Genomic DNA, 18499 nt, shown 5'->3' on the forward strand with positions numbered 1-18499 from the left:
TACACCAATAACAGTCAAGCTGAGAGTCAAATCAAAGACTCAATACCTTTCTCAATAGCTAAAAAGAAAATTAAATACTTAGGAATGTACTTAACCATGGAATTGAAAGATTTTTACAAGGAGAACTACTAAACACTGAGGAAAGAAACTTTAAATGACACAAACAAATGGAAAAACATCATGCTCATGAATCAGTAGAATCAAAATTGTTCATATGTCCCTACTGCTCAAAGAAATTTACAGATTCAATGCAAGGCAATCTGCATCAAAATACCAATGTCATATTTCAGAGATCTAGACAAAATAATTCTACACTTTGTTTGGAACCAAAAAAAGAGCCCAAATTATCAAAGCAGTTTTAAGCAAAAAGACCAAATCCAGAGGCATCACATTACCAGACTTCAAACTATACTATAAGGCTATAGTAATCAAAACACCATGATATTAGAATGAACAATAGAGACATAGACCAATGGATCAGAACATTGAACCCAGATATAAAACCATCTACCTACAACCAATTCATCTTCAACAAAGGAGACAACAACATACACTGGGGAAAAGAAGCCCAATTCAATAAATGGTGCTGGGAAAATAGGATGGCCACACACAGAAGAATGAAACAGGAACCCTATCTCTCACCACTTATAAAAAATAATTTGAGAATGATAGCAGACTTAAATGTAAGGCATGAAACAATAAAAATTCTAGAAGAAAATATAGGAAAAACTCTTCCAGATATCAGTCTAGGCAAAGAATTTATGCACTTTCTATCTATGCAATTTGGAAACATGATATGCTGGATAGCAATGTGGAGGTTGAGTCTTAAGGCTGAGATTGGGTCTGGACTCTACTACTTACAAACTTTGCTAACTTCATAGAGAAAATCATTTATCGTCCTAATTCTCAGATTTTTTTCTCATCTGTAAAATTAGGATATTCTTTCAACTCAGATTTTGTCTTTGTCAGAAGAGAAAGAGAGAAAGAGAATGAGAAAATATATTTGAGAGGGCTTGTTTTTAAATTGTAAAAGGCAAAATAAAAGGATCCTAAAGTCACTGTGTGTTTACGTGTTTCTGAGTGTCTATATACCAAACTTTGTTATCTTTGCTGCAAATTTTTATGAACTTCTCTTTCTCCTAATGTCTTCCCTACCTGAAAGGATTTGCTTTGCTTTGCTTTTGGAGCATTGTTGAATATTCTCCTTTCTGGAGTCTTTCCCTCCTTCTTTCCTTTCCACCTCCCTTCCTTCTCTCATTTTGCTTTCCATATATATATAATTTTCCACATAATACTCTTACTATAAATGAGCCTTAAAAACTTTAGCAATCATCCCAACTATGTAATTATCACCCTGTCTGTACCACCACCATGAAACAATAATTGTCCTGTACAGACCATCTCATAGGTTAGACAGTGATTTCTCATGTAAGCTTATTTTATTCTGGCTTAGACCATTTGGAAACGAAGAACAACAGCTTTTCCCACCATGTCTTCATGCATCTGTATGTTTTAATTAATCCCCACTGACTGGGAATGCTAAGGGGAAATATAATACCATTTGGGATGTTGAACTATTACAGAGGTTAGTGAGAGGGCAATAAAAATAAGGAAATTAATATTGATTATGTGTATGCGGTACTCCAGATAAAGTTCTAGTTATTTCACATACAGTTTGAAATTAAAAAGCCCATTTTTTCAGTGAGGTTCTTGATAAGAATTTGTGAGCTTTAGTAATTTGCTCATGGGTCAAGGGCACAGCCAGAATTAGAGAACAGGGGTGTTAGTGGGTTTTTTAAAAGATATAATATTATTTTTATTGAATAATTTTGGGTTAAAAATGTACAATTTTGATGTATCAATGCTTAATTATGGATTGATATTGTTTCTTTTCTTACTTTACACCTGAATAGTTTTCATTTTCTTTTTCCAATTCTCATTTCAATTTGCAAGATAATATAATTATATTTACCCAACCGCACATTCTTGTGCTATTTTAGTCATACATTTTATTTCTAAATACATTATGAACATCAAATTACAGTATTATTATTTTCTAGTAAAAGAGTCAGATGTCTTTCAAGGAAATTATAAGCATCTATTTGCCTAGTTGTTTACAATTTCCAATGTTCTTCTTTCCTTCCCACATAGCCACATTTCCATCTAGTGTCAGATCCCTTCAGCTTGAAAAATTCCTGTTAACCTTTCTCATAATTCAGGTCTGGTGGTGATGAATTTTATCAGTTTTTATTTTTATGTTTATGAAGGATATTTTCCTGGCATATAGAATCTGGGGTGTCAGATTTTTCTTTTTCTTTCAGCATTAAAAAAAATATCATTCCATTTTCTCCTGACTTCCATTATTTCTGATGAAGTACACTATCATCCTTAGTTCTCCTGTATGTATTGTGCTTTTCCACTTACAAGATACTTTGTTTCTTTATTTTTGGATTTCTTCTGTTTGATTTGCTTAGTTGTGGTTTACATTGTATTTATACTATTGTGAATTCACTGAGCACCTTGCAACTGTAAGTTGATGTTTGTCATCACATATAGGAAATATTTGGCCATTAAGTTTGAGACTCTTATTACATGTTTGATAAGGTTCCCAATATTTCCTCGAAAGTCTTTGATGATCTATTAATTTTGTTTCAGTCTTTGATTTTTAGATTCTGTTTTGGAAGGTGTAGAGAAGGTTTTTTTAAAAAGCATGGTGCTTACTTTTTTTTTTTTTTCAATTTTAGGAAAGAAGTTAAAGCTTATTCATATTATGATCAAGAGTAGGCAGAGGCCAAAGGAAGGCCAACTTTAAAGGACTCAGTTGTCAAAACTCCTTTGATTATCTTTTTCCCTTTTTTTTTTTAATTTCAGAGTATTATGGAGTACAAATATTTTGGTTACATAAATGGCTTTTGTACCATTTGAGTAAAAGCTATAATTGTGTGCATGATCCAGATAGTGTACATTGTACCCATTAGATGTGAGTTTACCTATCTCCTCTTTCCTCCTCCCACCTGCCCAATAACCAATGATTGTTAACTTCCATATGTGCACATAAGTGTTGTTCTAATTTAATGGTGAGTACATATAGTGTTTGTTTTTCCATTCTTGTGATATTTCACGTAGAAGTATGGTCTCTAGTTCAATGCAGGTTAAAACAAGAGGTATTAGTTCACCATGTTTTATGGCTGAGTAGTATTCCATGGTATACATACACCCATTTTATTAATCCACTCATGTATTGATGGGCACTTGGGTTGTTTCCACATCTTTGCAATTGTGAATTATGTTGCTATAAACATTCAAGTGCAGGTGTCTTTTTAACCCTTTGCACTCACTTGCTTTTTCCTCATTACCTACTTGACATTATCCACACTCAACATCCGAGTGCAAAGGGTTAATAAAATGTCTTTTTATCCTTTGGGTAAATACCCAGTAGTGGGATGGCTGGATCAAATGACATTTCTATTAATACTTTTAGTTCTTTGAGGTATCTCCACACTACTTTCTGTAGAGGTTGCATTAGTTTGCAGTTACACCAGCAGTGTATGAGTGTTCCTATCCCTCCACATTCATGCCAGCATTTGTTCTTTTGGGACACCTTTTTTTTAAGACAGAGTCTCACTTCGTTGCCCAGGCTAGAGTGAGTGTCATGGCGTCAGCCTAGCTCACAACAACCTCAAACTCCTGGGCTCAAGCAATTCTCCTGCCTCAGCCTCCCAAGTAGCTGGGACTACAGGCATGTGCCACCATGCCCAGCTAATTTTTTCTATATATATATTAGTTGTCCAATTAAGTTCTTTCTATTTATAGTAGAGATGGGGTCTCGCTCTTGCTCAGGCTGGTTTCAAACTCCTGACCCCGAGCAATCCGCCCGCCTCAGCCTCCCAGAGAGCTAGGATTACAGGCGTGAGCCACCGCGCCCGGCCTCTTTTGGGACATTTTAATAAAAGCCATTCTTACTGGGGTTAAGTGATATCCCATTGTGGTTTTGATTTGCATTTCCCTGATGATTAGAGATGTTGGGCATCTTTTCATATGTTCATTGGCCATTAGTCTATCTTCTTTTGAAAAGTTTTTGTTCATGTCTTTTGCTCACTTCTTAATGGGGTTGTTTAACTTTTTTTATTGCTGATTTGCTTCAGTTCTTTATAGATTCTAGTTATCAGTACTTTGTCAGATGTATAGCATGAAAATATTATCTCTCATTCTGTAGGTTGTCTATTTGCTTTAATGATTGTTTCCTTGGCCTATGGATCAGAAAATCAACATTGATAAAATGTCTATACTACCCAAAGTGATCTACAGATTCAATGTGATCCCTATTAAAATACTAACAGCATTTTTTGCAGATCTAGGAAAAAATAATTTTATGCTTCATATGGAACCAAAGAAGATCCCATAGAGCCAAAGCAAGCTTAAGCAAAAAGAACAAATTGGGAGGCATCAATTTACCAGACTTCAAGCTATATTAAAAAGCTATGTAACCAAAACAGCATTGCACGGGCACAAGAACAGAGACATAGACCAATGGATCAGAATAGAGAACCCAGATATAAAACCATCTTCATACTGCCATCTGAACTTTGACAAAGCAGGAAAAATGTACACTGGAGTTAAGAATTTCTATTCAATAACTGATGCTGGCAAAATTGGATAGCCATATGTAGCAGACTGAAGCAGGATCCACACCTCTCACCACTCACAAAAATCAACTCATGATGGATAACAGACTTAAATGTAAGGCATGAAATCATAAGAATTCTAGAAGAAAATGTTGGAAAAACATTACAGATATTGGCTGAAGCAAAGAATTTACGAAGAAGACCCCAAAAGCAATCACAGCAACAGCAAAAATAAATAAATGGGACCTGCTGGTTTTCAAAACCAATGTGCTTTCTGCTATACTTGAGTGTTTCACTTCCTTCTGAGAAAAAATGTTATGTTGTATACATTTAAATTCATGTTCTTACCATCCATAGATAATTCATTGAGCAATTTTGGATATAGTTCTGACTCTTGTGACATTGACCTCCCTGCTATTTAGAATACCAAAGAGATAACTTATTAAGATGCATCTTAGTTGTCTCAAAGTTAATTTAACTTTAAAAAGTTTTCTGAGTTTTAAGCAGAGAATGATTTTAGCCCCTGGGAAAATATGATTCAATAATAACAGTCAAAATGGTAATAAAATAAGTAATTTCAGCATCTTAGATATGAGAAACATTAATGGGACTTTTTGATCGATCCAGGCCTTTTCTTAAAATTTGGGTGCTGCAAAAACATCCCTTAAATCAATTGAGCCATTTATTTCCTGGTGTTCTCGTCTTTCTCTTACACTTGATGATTCTGCTTCTCTTGAATAACTGCAGATTGCAAATCATTTTAATGTTTATTTCCCCAATTGACTTTCCTTTCAGATGTGAATAATTCATCTATACTTCTTTCCCTGAGTCTCAAGTGCCAAATCCTATTGTATGAAATGCTAATGTAATCTTGATGATTTTTGTGCAGGAAAGATGAAAAAGCAAAATCAGTCCATCTTTTTATATATTTTTATATATCCTTCATTGAATTATATGTGGGGAAGAAAAAATAAATTACTTGAAAAAAGCATATTTTGGCTTATTAGATACTACCTATTAAAATTCTATGGGATAACATTTGGTATTTATGTTGTATATGGGACATAAATGTAAACAAAAATTACTTTTATAGAAAAAAAGAGTACTTTTCCAAAATATCAAAATCATAATTTTATATAATGAACTAAAATAGTTTCAGTTAGAAGACGCTAAATGATACAAGGATAATAGCAGAATGTGGCTTGGCTGAACAAAAGTTGATAGATAATAGGGATTTATTTGTTTTTTCCTTCAAATGAGTCCCAAAATTGTGATGTTTTTGCATATTTTGAAAGGAATTTGATTTCTAGATGCCAACATTTTTGAAATGCCAGCAGGAAAGAATATTAGAATTATAGAATAAAATATTAAGAAAAATGACTTACAAATATGGGAGGACTCTTTTCCCAAGACCTAACATATTATTTTTCTTTATAGCTGGTAAAATGGAGCAAGTTAGGGCCATAGAGTGACTACATCTACAAAAACTTTAAAGTAGCGTCTTTTGACCACTCTGTAAAAGATATAAAGAAATACACTAACAGAAGCTGGAATGATACATCTAATTAAGAGCTGATTGAATAATTAAAGCAAAACTTGATTAGTTGGTCAATGTCCTCTTGAATGATCTTTCTAGTGATTTAGGCTAGAATTTTATCCGTGGACCCTGTATACCCATTTAAATATTATATCTATGGTGTAGTAAGGATATCAAAAAAACATATCAAATTGGTAGTTGCTTTGAAGCTGGGGCAAACCAAGCATGTGTAGGCTAGGTAAACCAAAAAGAACTAACATATATTGAACACTGTGCTTCAGGCTTTATTTATCCTTTCTTAAACTTCAGAACAAAAAACAGGTGATATTACTCTGTTCATTTTTCAGCTAAGGAAACTGAATTTTAGATATAAGGTAAAATAGCACAGTAAATAGTGAAGCTAGGATACAAATCATGGGCATATATTCCTCACAACATACATTTTTTAAAATTTTCAGCATATTATGGGGGTACAAATGTTTAGGTTACATGTGTTGCCTTCCCCCTTCTTCCCCTTCGGAGTCAGAACTTCAAGTAGATCCATCCCCCAGATGGTGCAAATCGAATTCATTATGTATGTATATACCCACCCCCTCTACCCCCCCTCCCATCTGCCCAACACCTGATAAATGTTAATCCTATATATCCACTTAGGTGTTGATCAGTTAATACCAATTTGCTGGTGAGTACATGTGGTGCTTATTTTTTCATTCTTGGGATACTTTACTTAGTAGAATGGGTTCCAGCTCTGTAGACTATTAAAAGTATAATATACTTTCAATGTCATGCTATAGTCAAAAATAAATAAAATGGAGATGAGATAATATTAATACATTGAATTTAGTTAGTTGCGATTATTAAAAATAACATCTTCCAGATATGCCTCAAATTATTCTTTTATCTAGGATGATCTTCCTGTCAACAATCTACCTTTGAAATTCCTACTCATCTTCCTAGACATAATTAAATAATCTCTCCTCCTCCATGAAGTCTTCTCTGGCAACCTTCCACATAGACGGTCATTGTTTTCCATCTTGTTTTACATAATGATTTGGGTGTTTGTAATATTTTTTCATGCCATCCTTGCTTTAATTATTATAATAATTTAAACTATTTATTTATAAATGCTCTGTTTTATTCAAATGAATCTTGAGCCCCTTGAAGGAAAGTATGAGTCTGATTTGTCTTTTAGTTTTCACAGATTACACAATATAATAAATAAATGGGACATGATCAAACTACAAAGCTTCTGCACAGCCAAAGAAATAGTCATGAGAGTAAACAGACAACCTACAGAATGGGAGAAAATTTTTGCATCCTATGCATCCGATAAGGGACTGATAACTAGAATATACTTAGAACTCAAGAAAATCAGGAAGAAAAAAATCAAATAACCCCATTAAAAAGTGGGCAAAGGACTTGAACAGAAACTTTTCTAAAGAAGACATAAGAATGGCCAACAAACATATGAAAAAATGCTCAACATCTCTAATCATCAGGGAAATGCAAATCAAAACCACAATGAGATATCACTTAACCCCAGTGAGAATGGCCTTTATCAAAAAATCTCCAAACAATAAATGCTGGCATGGATGCGGAGAGAGAGGAACACTCCTACTCTGCTGGTGGGACTGCAAACTAGTTCAACCTCTGTGGAAAGCAATATGGAGATACCTTAAAGCGATACAAGTGAATCTACCATTTGATCCAGCAATTCCATTGCTGGGCATCTACCCAAATGATCCAATAACACTCTACAAAAAAGACACCTGCACTCGAATGTTTATAGCAGCACAATTCATAATTGCAAGGCTGTGGAAACAGCCCAAGTGCCCATCAATCCAAGAATAGATTAATAAAATGTGGTATATGTATACCATGGAGTACTATTCAGCTCTAAGAAACAATGGTGATATAGCACATCTTATATTTTCCTGGTTAGAGCTGGAACCCATACTACTAAGTGAAGTATCCCAAGAATGGAAAAACAAGCACCAGATATATTCTCTCTCCAGCAAACTGGTATTAACTGAGTAGCACCTAAGTGGACACATAGGTACTACAGTAATAGGGTATTGGGCAGGTGGGAGGGGGGAGGGGAGCGGGTATATACATACATAATGAGTGAGATGTGCACCATCTGGGGGATGGTCATGATGGAGACTCAGACTTTTGGGGGGAGGGGGGAAATGGGCATTTATTGAAACCTTAAAATCTGTACCCCCATAAAATGCTGAAATAAAAATAAAATAAAATAAAATGTATACAGAAAAAAAAGCAGAAAAAAAATAGGCAATGAACAAATTCTTGAATGAGAATATAAAAATCATAAAGAACTAAAATTATCAATATAAGTGAAAATGCAAAATTTATCTATGTTGCTTGGATATGCAATATGTCTAAAGCTGCTAGGAGCAATTATCTCCAGATTAATAGATTACAAGTAATTATATGAGATAAATACTAATATGCATAAGTTTAACTTCAATGCTTCAATGATATCCTTGATCTGTAAACTACTGTCAATCATATCCAACTGTTACAATTTTTACTGTCTCTATGACTTTGATGAAAATGCCATCTCTACATAAAATGATCCACCTCATTCTTTTTCCTAGTCATGTTTACAAGACCCAGGTCAGACTTTACTTTCCCCAAGCAAACTTTCTCAACATTCCCCCAGCCCTCTTTCTTTTCTTTCTGGATTAGATGCTAGATTTTATAGGTATATTATGAGAATGACAGGTCCTGATCATCTGGAAGCTGATTCTGTGGGAAGCTGAGTTCAGTTCTCCCCATCCTTCTGGGATAAGTGGGAGAGCTGCAGGTATCAGCTATTGCTTATCCAGGAAATCCAGAGACGAAGATATTCAGGGTCAATTATGAAGACTTTTGCTGTTGTACCACTATACGTAAGTGATTATGGAATGTACCGATCTATGTGTAAATTAGATTCTGAAAGACTGAGTATGGGTACATTTTCCCCAGGAATTTATATACATTGGGTAAGATATTATGAATGAGAGGCATTATACAATGGCAACTCAATAATCTTCTAAAAACACAAATTACTTTGTATTCCCTTCTTAACTCCCTCTAATTGCTCCCTGTTTTCTAAATGTTCAATGCCAAATTCCTTAAAATGGTCCCCCCTTAGTTTCAATCTTCAAGTTATTATTGTTTCCTTCATATCTTCTGGGCTTCAATTCATATTCCAAAGAAAATTGTACCAATTCCAAGAACACATCATGGCCCTTCACAGCTTGTCTTGTGTAGTGCCTTGTATCTTGACTTTTCTTATCTCCTCTTCTTCAGCTTGAAGATTTCATCTTCAAGACTCAGCTCAAAATTCAGCATCTTGAGGTCTTATACTCCTTCCTCTGAGCCCCACAATACCTAGCAATAGAATCTTCTGCCAAAGCATCACTGTAGTAATTTTCCTTTGTTTCCTTTCTTAACTGATAGCTCTGAAAGACCAGATACTTCTCTTAGATTTCAAAGTATCCCTTGCTTTTACCACAATGTTCAGATTTGAGTGGTTATTAATAAAAATGATCCATCTCAATGTAAAAGAAGGAACAAAATGGCTTCTTTATGGCCAACTATAAAGCAGGTACTTTAATTTTTTAAAAATATTTGCAGATATTGAAATACAGTGTTATAGTATGGAATTTTATATTTTAAAATACAATAAATTCATGCCAGGTAGTTTTGTTAAAGGTTTATTCCAGATATTAAGCAGAAAATGTCCAGCTTAAGATATGTTGACATAAATCTCATAAAAGGCTTACTTCAAAAGCTTAATGCACATGTGAGAGCATATTTGTTCAGTCATTTGTATTACAACCTGCTGACAATTAAATAGAAATGCTTGCATGTGCCCAATCACAGAGATAGAAGTAATTCTTATGAGAAGTCAAGGCAGATTAGGATGAGATTCAGTCATAAGGAAATAGCTTTGTACATTCATTGCCATCAACTGGGCTAAAAGCAACTTTCTTCAGTCTGATGGGTTGACTCATGAAGGGTGGTAAACAAGCTGTGCTCTTTTCATGTGGCTGAGACTTAAGAAAGTTCCCAGATTGCAAAGCACTTTTAAATGAGCTCACAGTCACTAGATGCAGAGTTTTCTAAACTAGGACAAAAACTCAAACAATAGCTTTAAGATTTGTGTTTCTTTTCTATAGTTTTAAAAGTGTGTTATAATTATCACATTAATCATTTAAAGACTAGACATTAAAACCAAGAACCAATTACAAGTGATTAAAAACTTGAGTGATGGTGAGGAAAGAGAAAATGAAAAGAGAGACAGAAGGAGCTACTAAAAGACAGATAAAATGCATAATAATTTTTCAACAGATATTTATTCCCAGACACTGTAATTGATTCCAGAAAAACAGACAGTTTGTGGTATTGGGAAGAGCAGTGGCTTAAATCATATCTATGCCCCTTAGTATTCAAACCTCTGATTACTCATGCACAAAACTTTTGGGGTGGTTTTAAGAATTAAATGAAATAATACATGTAAATTGCTTAGAAAATTGACACTTCAATAAATTTCATATTTTTGTCATTACTATTTATTCATATTTTATTCAGTAAATATTTATTTTTATTTCTACAAATTTATGGGATATATGTGAAATTCTGTTGCATGTATATAATGCATAGTGATCAAGTTAGGATATTTAGGATGTCTGTCACCCAGGTATAATGCATTTTTGTTAGTCACTCTACTCTGCTATCAAACACTGAATTTATTCCATCTTACTGTAAGTTAGTACCCTTTAACTCACTTCTTTTCATCCTCTTACCTCCCCCCACTCACCTGTCCCATTCTTTGTTATCTTTCTACTCTCTACCTCCATGTAATCAAGATTTTTAGCTCTCACATATAGGTGAGAATAGGTGATATTTGTCTTTTCGTGTGTAGCTTATTTCACTTAAGATGATTTCTGGTTCCATCCACGTTGCTGCAAATAACATGATTTCATTCTTTTATATTGCTAAATAGTATTTCACTGTGTATATGCCACATTTTCTTTATCCATTCATCTGTTGATGAACAATTACATTGATTCCATATCTTTGCTATTGCAAACAGTGCTACAGTAAACATATGAATACAGATTTTGATGATTTTTATGAAGATCTGATTCTATTATCCACTTGCTAAAATCTCTTCTCTGGTTTCTTATTGTGCTCAAAAACAAATCCGAACTCTTATACTTGATGGTCTGGCTTCCTTATGTGCCACCTGTCCTGTAATCTCTCCACTCTCACTTCACGTCTCTTTTCTCTTGTCCCACCATGCTTCACATTTACACACTATTAAACCCTCAAATAGCTAATTTCACAAGCTTGTACTTTTTTTTTCTGACACAGACATTCTTTCTTTAGTAATTTCCATAGGTAGCTCACTTCTCTTAGTTCTCAGGTCCTTTATTAAACGTTACCTCCACCAAGAGCCTTCCCTGACCACTGCACTTAAGTGGGACCTGCCCTCATAAACACACATGTGCTCATCACTCTCCATGATTGCAATATGATTTTTCCACCCTTGTACTTTCAAACTTTAACTATATTTGTTTGTTTACTTGTATATGATTTGCCTCCCTAGCTACATTTTAAACACCTTGGAAGTAGAGAAAGAAACTTGAAGGAGAGGTGTAGTAATATTTTTCTAAAATATTAGTAAAGGATGCAGAACAATTTTAGATATATAATTAGTCATAGGATTAGCATATAACTGAGAAAGACGTTATACTTGCAGTATGAACCTGGAGAAATTATAGCAATGGCACTTACAATCATTTTCTCTTACTACAGAGAAGTAAAAATTGGATGAAAAACTGTGTGGCACATATAGAAAGATAAGATAATGACAAACAAAGGACAGTAGTGAGCATAAAGTCAAGGAAAAGATTCTGACATAAACTTTGATTAGGCATTCATCAATTTGATAATAAAGACAAATGAAATTTGTAATAGAATTCTACTTTATGCTACCTGCAGATTGTGGGAGTTCTTAAGGTGAGATAGTGACTGACCTTGGGTGGGAGTGTAAATGTCTCAGGCTAGATCTCAGCCACTTCTCACACATAGTTGGTGGGAATATAAATGTCACAATCCTCTCAAAAACTGTTATTCATTGACAGACACAAAATGCACATGCCATTTAAACTAATAACTCTACCTCTGGGGCTCTGCCTTTAGCCAACAGTACACATAAACATTATGCACAAAGACGTGTACTATAATATTATTTAAAGCAATGAAATGGCATAATAATGAGTTCACATAGTAACTACTAGGTGGTAAATAATATTCTTTTATCAGATAGTTTGTAATATTGATATGTATGTGCTATATGTTTAATGAAAACAAATGAATTCAAATATCTATTATGATACTTTCTACTATTTTGTTTTGTTTTTTTTTTCAAAGTTCTACAGGGGTACAAATATTTTTGTTACATGGATCATTTTTACAATTCTTGAATCTTGTTATAATGTGCCCATCACCCAAATAGTGTCTATTGTACCTGCTAAGCATGTTGTTGCTCATCCCTTCCTCCCCCCCATTCTGCTTGATTTCCATTGAGTTATACTTACTTCCCTCTATGCACATGTGTGTTCATCGGTTAGTTCCAATTTAATAGTGAGTACATGTGTGGGTTTTTTTTGATTCTTGAGATACCTCACTTAGGATAATGTTCTCCAATTCAATCCAAATTGTTTTAAAAAGGCATTAAGCCATCCTTCTTCATGGCTGAGTAGTATTCCATGATACACATATACTACATTTTATTAATCCACTCATGAATTGATAGCTTGGGTTGATTTCACATCTTTACAATTGAGAATTGTGCTGTGATAAACGTGAGTGCAGGTGTATTTTTAATAAAATGACTTATTTTCCTTTGGGTAAATACACAATAATGGGATTATTGGATCAAATGGTAGGTCTACTTTTAGTTCTTTGAGATATCTCTATACTGTTTTCCATAGAGGTTGTACTAATTTGACATCCCACCAAAAATGTAGAAGTGCTCCTTTCTGTCTGCATCCATGCCAGCATACAATACTTTTTGACTTTTTAATACAAGCCATTCTAACAGGGGTAAGGTGGTATGTCATTGTGGTTTTAATTTTCATTTCCCTGATGATTAGTGATGTTAAGCATTTTTTCATATATTGATTGACCATTTGTCTATCTTCTTTTGAAAAGTTTCCATTTATGTCTTTTGCCCACTTTTTGATGGGGTTGTTTGATTTTTTCTTTGTGATTTACTTGAGTTCTTTGTAGTTTCTGGTTATTAGCCCTTTATCTGATGTATAGCTTGCAAATATTTTCTCCCATTCTGTAGGTTGTCTGTTTGCTCTGTTGATTATTTTCTTGGCTATACAGAAGCTTTTTAACTTAATCAAGTTTCATTTCTTTCTTTATTTTTATTTTTTATTTTTTTATTTCAGCATATTATGGAGGTACAAGTGTTAAGGTTACGTATATTGCCCATGCCCCCCTTACGCCTCGAGTCAGAGCTGCAAGCGTGACCATCCCCCAAACACTGCACATCTCACCCGTTGTGTTTGTATATACCCGTCCCCTCCTCCCCCCCCCACCTGCCTGACGACACCTGATAAATGTTATTCCTATATGTCCACTTAGGTGTTGATCCGTTAATACCAGTTTGCTGGGTGAGTACATGTGGTGCTTGTTTTAAAGGGCTACCAACTGACTATATATTAGGACAACCCCAAATAGTCTTTGTTTTGATTAAAGTATATTCATTATGGGCTCTAATTATATCTTCAAAATCTCTTCACAGCGAAATTTAAGTAAGTGTTTGAAAATTGGAGAAGGGTGCCTCCCTTCAATCTTCCAACTTTCTGGAAAGAATACTCCTATACCCAGCCCTAACTAGAAACATGCTAGAAAAGGAGTACTGGGGACTGTAGCTCAGACTAGCCTAGGTGGACACATCACAAAGCCTTCATAATTGCTTTTATAAACAGGAAACGAAAAATAAGCCTATTAAAATATCATTACCTGTAACAGTGATAGAAATAAAAAATAAACCACTATTTATCGAGACCTACTATGAGTCATTTAATTGGCATGTATGATGTAATTTATTTAATCTTATAAAATATTTGCAATTATTTTTTCTGACTCATCAGTCTGAATGAAAGTCACATAAGAGAGTAACTTGGTCCGTCTTGTTCAATGCTGTATTTACAGTGACTGGAAGAGGATCTGTTACTTAATAAATACTTGGCAAATAAATAAATAAGCAACCAACAAACAAATAAATGTCCTTCAAGGCTATGAGGCAAATACTATCCCCACTTTACAAGTAAGAAAATAACCTTCCCTAGATATTAAAAAAGTAGGTCGTAAAACAGGTTTCAAACCTCTAATACTTTTGGTTCCAAAGTTTGAGTTCTTTGTACAATAGTACTGTACTCTCTAAATGCATTTATTTTTTAATAAAGCCAGTTATAAACTATTAGATATTATGTAAATTAAGGGATTATCCTCACTAGTTGTATTGTCTGAGATAAGAAGGAAGGAGGGAGAAAGGCATGGGTGGGACATTCAAGTCCACGGAGGCTGGGCTGGGAAGCAGAGATCATGGGCTGTGGTGGACAAGGTCATCGAAAGCCATTTAGTCTGGAAAGAGCACCCTCGGGCTGAGCCAGGCTCTACGACGGACAAGATCAATATGAAAATCAAATGCATTATCGTTGTTTATATCCCAGGTACTGAAGTGTGAGAGAGTCTCTGGCAAGCGAAGGAACTGAACTGCAAGTGATGGATGTCCCACTTAAATGACGCTTTGCAAAACCTTCATCGTGTGCTGGCAGAAGAGTCACAAGAGAATAAATGACTTTCTTTTAAGTTCCAAGAGCAGGAAGGAGGAGACAGACAGTGTGAATGTCACAGTCCCCATTCGATTGATTTCTCAGCCACTAATGCTAGAGTAATCTCCAGAGGGAAAAGAGGCTCACAAATATACAGACCCAACGAAGTTTGATTTTTTTTTTACAATACATTTTACTCTTTTAATTTATTTTTGAAGAAATTTCTTTACCCGTTATAAAGAAATTTTTTATAAAAGAGAAATGAAGAAAATAATGACATTATTTATTCTGCCACTATTGTAGGTATTTTCCCCTAAGTTTTCCCTTATAATTTAATAGAACTGAGTTTCACATATAAACTTACAGAGTGGCAGACATCCTTGCAAATAATTTACAAGTGAATCTTCACATTAATAAAATCAAACATATTAAAAGACAAATTACTAAGCTACCAAATATAGTGAGAAATAATTTGAAATGTGCAAGTGCACTTCGCTTGTTCATCCTATACTTCCCAGTAAAAGTGTGTTTTTCTTATGCATATAGGATTTATTTATCAGCTATAAAATTTATAGAAATGGAAGAGGTGAGGGAGAGCAACAGCAACATTTCAACCAGAAAACAAAAAGTAATCAATGATTTTTGAACAATCTGAAATGAGTAGTTACATCATACATTTAGGAGAAACTAGAATTCAAATTATTAAAAAAATATTTTACAAAACCTTATCAGGAATACACCTACTCTATAATATAAGCAATGCCTGAATTAATCATCAGTTTCAAAGAAGGTGAACATTCAGTGGGGAAGTAACTGCAATAACTAGGGAAAGTCTGGGGAAATACAACTTATTTCTGAGTTTTCTTCCTTAATTTATTCATTCATCTCTTCAAATATTTCAATATTTGTTCAGCATCTATTTTAAATCCAGTTCTGTCTTAAAGTTGGAGGCACATGGGTTAAATGTTACAGTTTCTGGTTTCAAGGAGGTGGACTGAAGACATGCCATGTAAATAAGGAATCTCAATTCTACCCAGATAACTGGCATAATAAAATAAGTGGAGGTGTTGTGCTGGGGACTCAGGGGAGAGACACCTCAGCTTTTCTCAAGAGTTTATAAAAATTGGTTAAAGGTAATGCCTATGCTGAGGCCTGAACAGAAAAAAGGGAGTGAGCGGGATGAAGACAGTGGAGGCAGAGGTAAAAAAAAAGAAGAAACAACCAATGCAAAGACTTAGGGACAAGAGAGCTGTGCTCACTATAGAAAACTGGTCATAGTTTACTGTGATTAGTGTGTATAGATGAGGAGGAAATTGATTTTTAAGTGAGGCTGAAGAGATAAGCAGGGGCAAGATTATGAAGAGATTTGTAATTCAGGTAAGGCATTTTTTTTTTTTTATCCCAAGAGCAATGGGAAAGTCATCGAATTATTTTAATCAAGGTGAATTAGATCTCTTGATACCAGGAGGATGTTATGGTTTCACAGTGTCAGCTCATCTGCTGAGAAATCATGAGGACATGACAGGAATGGGATGGGAAGCTTTCCCAAATAAACCCATCCCTTACCCTGAGCCTGGGCCTTCTTGTGGGGACCTCCATAAAACTGGAGTGAGCTCTGGTTTGCCATATTAAGAAAGTATCTATGATGATTGCCAAGAAGCCTCCAGAACACACTCTCACATTAAGAAGAGTACACAGATACAGATGGATCACCAGCCTGACAAAAGAAAATTATAGCCCCGGGTATGTGTCCTGAGGATTGAGTGAAGACTGTTGCAACACCTCCACCCAACCGACTTTGGAATTATAATCCAGCACACTCCAACTTTTCAACTGGGATCTAACAGATTGGAAACACCATAAGACCACTTGTCTATATTTATACTATATTAAGAGCCTACTCATTCAAAGCCTGTGTTAGCTTTAAATGATAACTGGGTCTCCCAGAGTTAAAGGCAGAAACATAAGCCATATGGAAATAAGTAGAAAAATTTAACAGAAAAAGCTATAAATATGCAAATAAATCTTTACAAAAGTTAAAAAAAAGAGCCCACTCAGTAACATGTGCACCACATTCTCCTGACTGTATCTCTGTTATATGATTTCTATATTGAGATGGATGTACAATATCTAAGCTGTCTATATCCAGTGAGTCCTTCAGCTTCATTCACTTTTAAATTAAGTGTTTCTTATCTCTGAATATTCTTAATCCTTAGAACAGCTACCCTAATCTATTCCTTTCCTAATTTGATTCTGCCTAAATCTTCCATCCTTTTTACACTCTGTCCAGACTGTATTTGATCTCATTTCACATTGCATTAAAACCATCATCTCTTTTGATATTTGCTACTTCCGATGGACCCCAAGCTATTGAAGGGCAGGGACTGCATCTTTTTCAGAGTGTAGGCCCAGTAAATGGCAAGTGAGTGCCTCTTTGAAGGTCAGGAAGAGGGGAGAGTTAGGATGTTTAAGCAAGGTTCAGCCCATTATGAAGAGGCAGAAACAGCACCTGATTTAGCCACAGCAGTGGACAGCTCTCCCTGAGACCACCTCCCACATCTCTGGTTTCCAAACCACTTTATTTCCTGTCCATTCCTCTCTAACAACAACTTAGGATACCACCCTCCCCTACCACCACCACCACCACCACTACTGCCCCACTCCCCAGACTGGCCTCTTCTTCTGAGCCAACCTGCCTCTTCCTCTCTGATTTTGTCTGTATGGTCTAAGAAATCAATTAAAGCCTCAGCAACTTCCAAACATTTTTCTTTGATTATCTAATCTGACAATTGTAGATGATATGGAGAGAAGGCAAAGCTTAGTGAATGAGAAAATATCTGCCAAACAAATATCTGACAGTTTTTTCATGATATATAAAGAAATATACAAATTGATGCTAAAAGATAAAAAAGCCACACAAAGGGGTAGGGGTAAATGACTGAAAGAAGATACAACCCTGGTATGCTGGTGATTTTCTACTCTTTTATTTGTGTGCTTGGTTTATGAGTATGTTTCTTTTATGAAAATTCACGGAGTGGTACATTTTTCAGTTTGTACATTTTCAGTTCATATGCTTAACTTTGACATAATTTTATAGAAAGAAGGTGAATTAAAGCTGTTTTCAGACAAAAAATTGCAAAGCATAATTCCTGCTTATAGTTGACATTTGAAAAATTATTTTAGACTAAAAAAGACATATAATAATTAATAAATAATAAGTACTTAATATATAAACCTGATCTAAAAATCCAAAGATATACTCATGGAAGTCATTCCTATGTTACCAAGACTTGTACTCAAATGACTGTCTTTCCAAGGAAGCAGTACACAAAGATGTGAGAGAACTTTTATTTTTTCCTGTTTGGTGAATTTAATTTACAAGCACTGCCTCAAATATTATTTCTTTTAATTTGACACTTGCATTGATTGTTTTATATAGTTCCTAGATTTAATCTCTAAAATCAACAAAT

This window comes from Microcebus murinus, chromosome 4, assembly GCF_040939455.1.
Source record: "Microcebus murinus isolate Inina chromosome 4, M.murinus_Inina_mat1.0, whole genome shotgun sequence".
Classification (NCBI taxonomy): Eukaryota; Metazoa; Chordata; class Mammalia; order Primates; family Cheirogaleidae; genus Microcebus; species Microcebus murinus.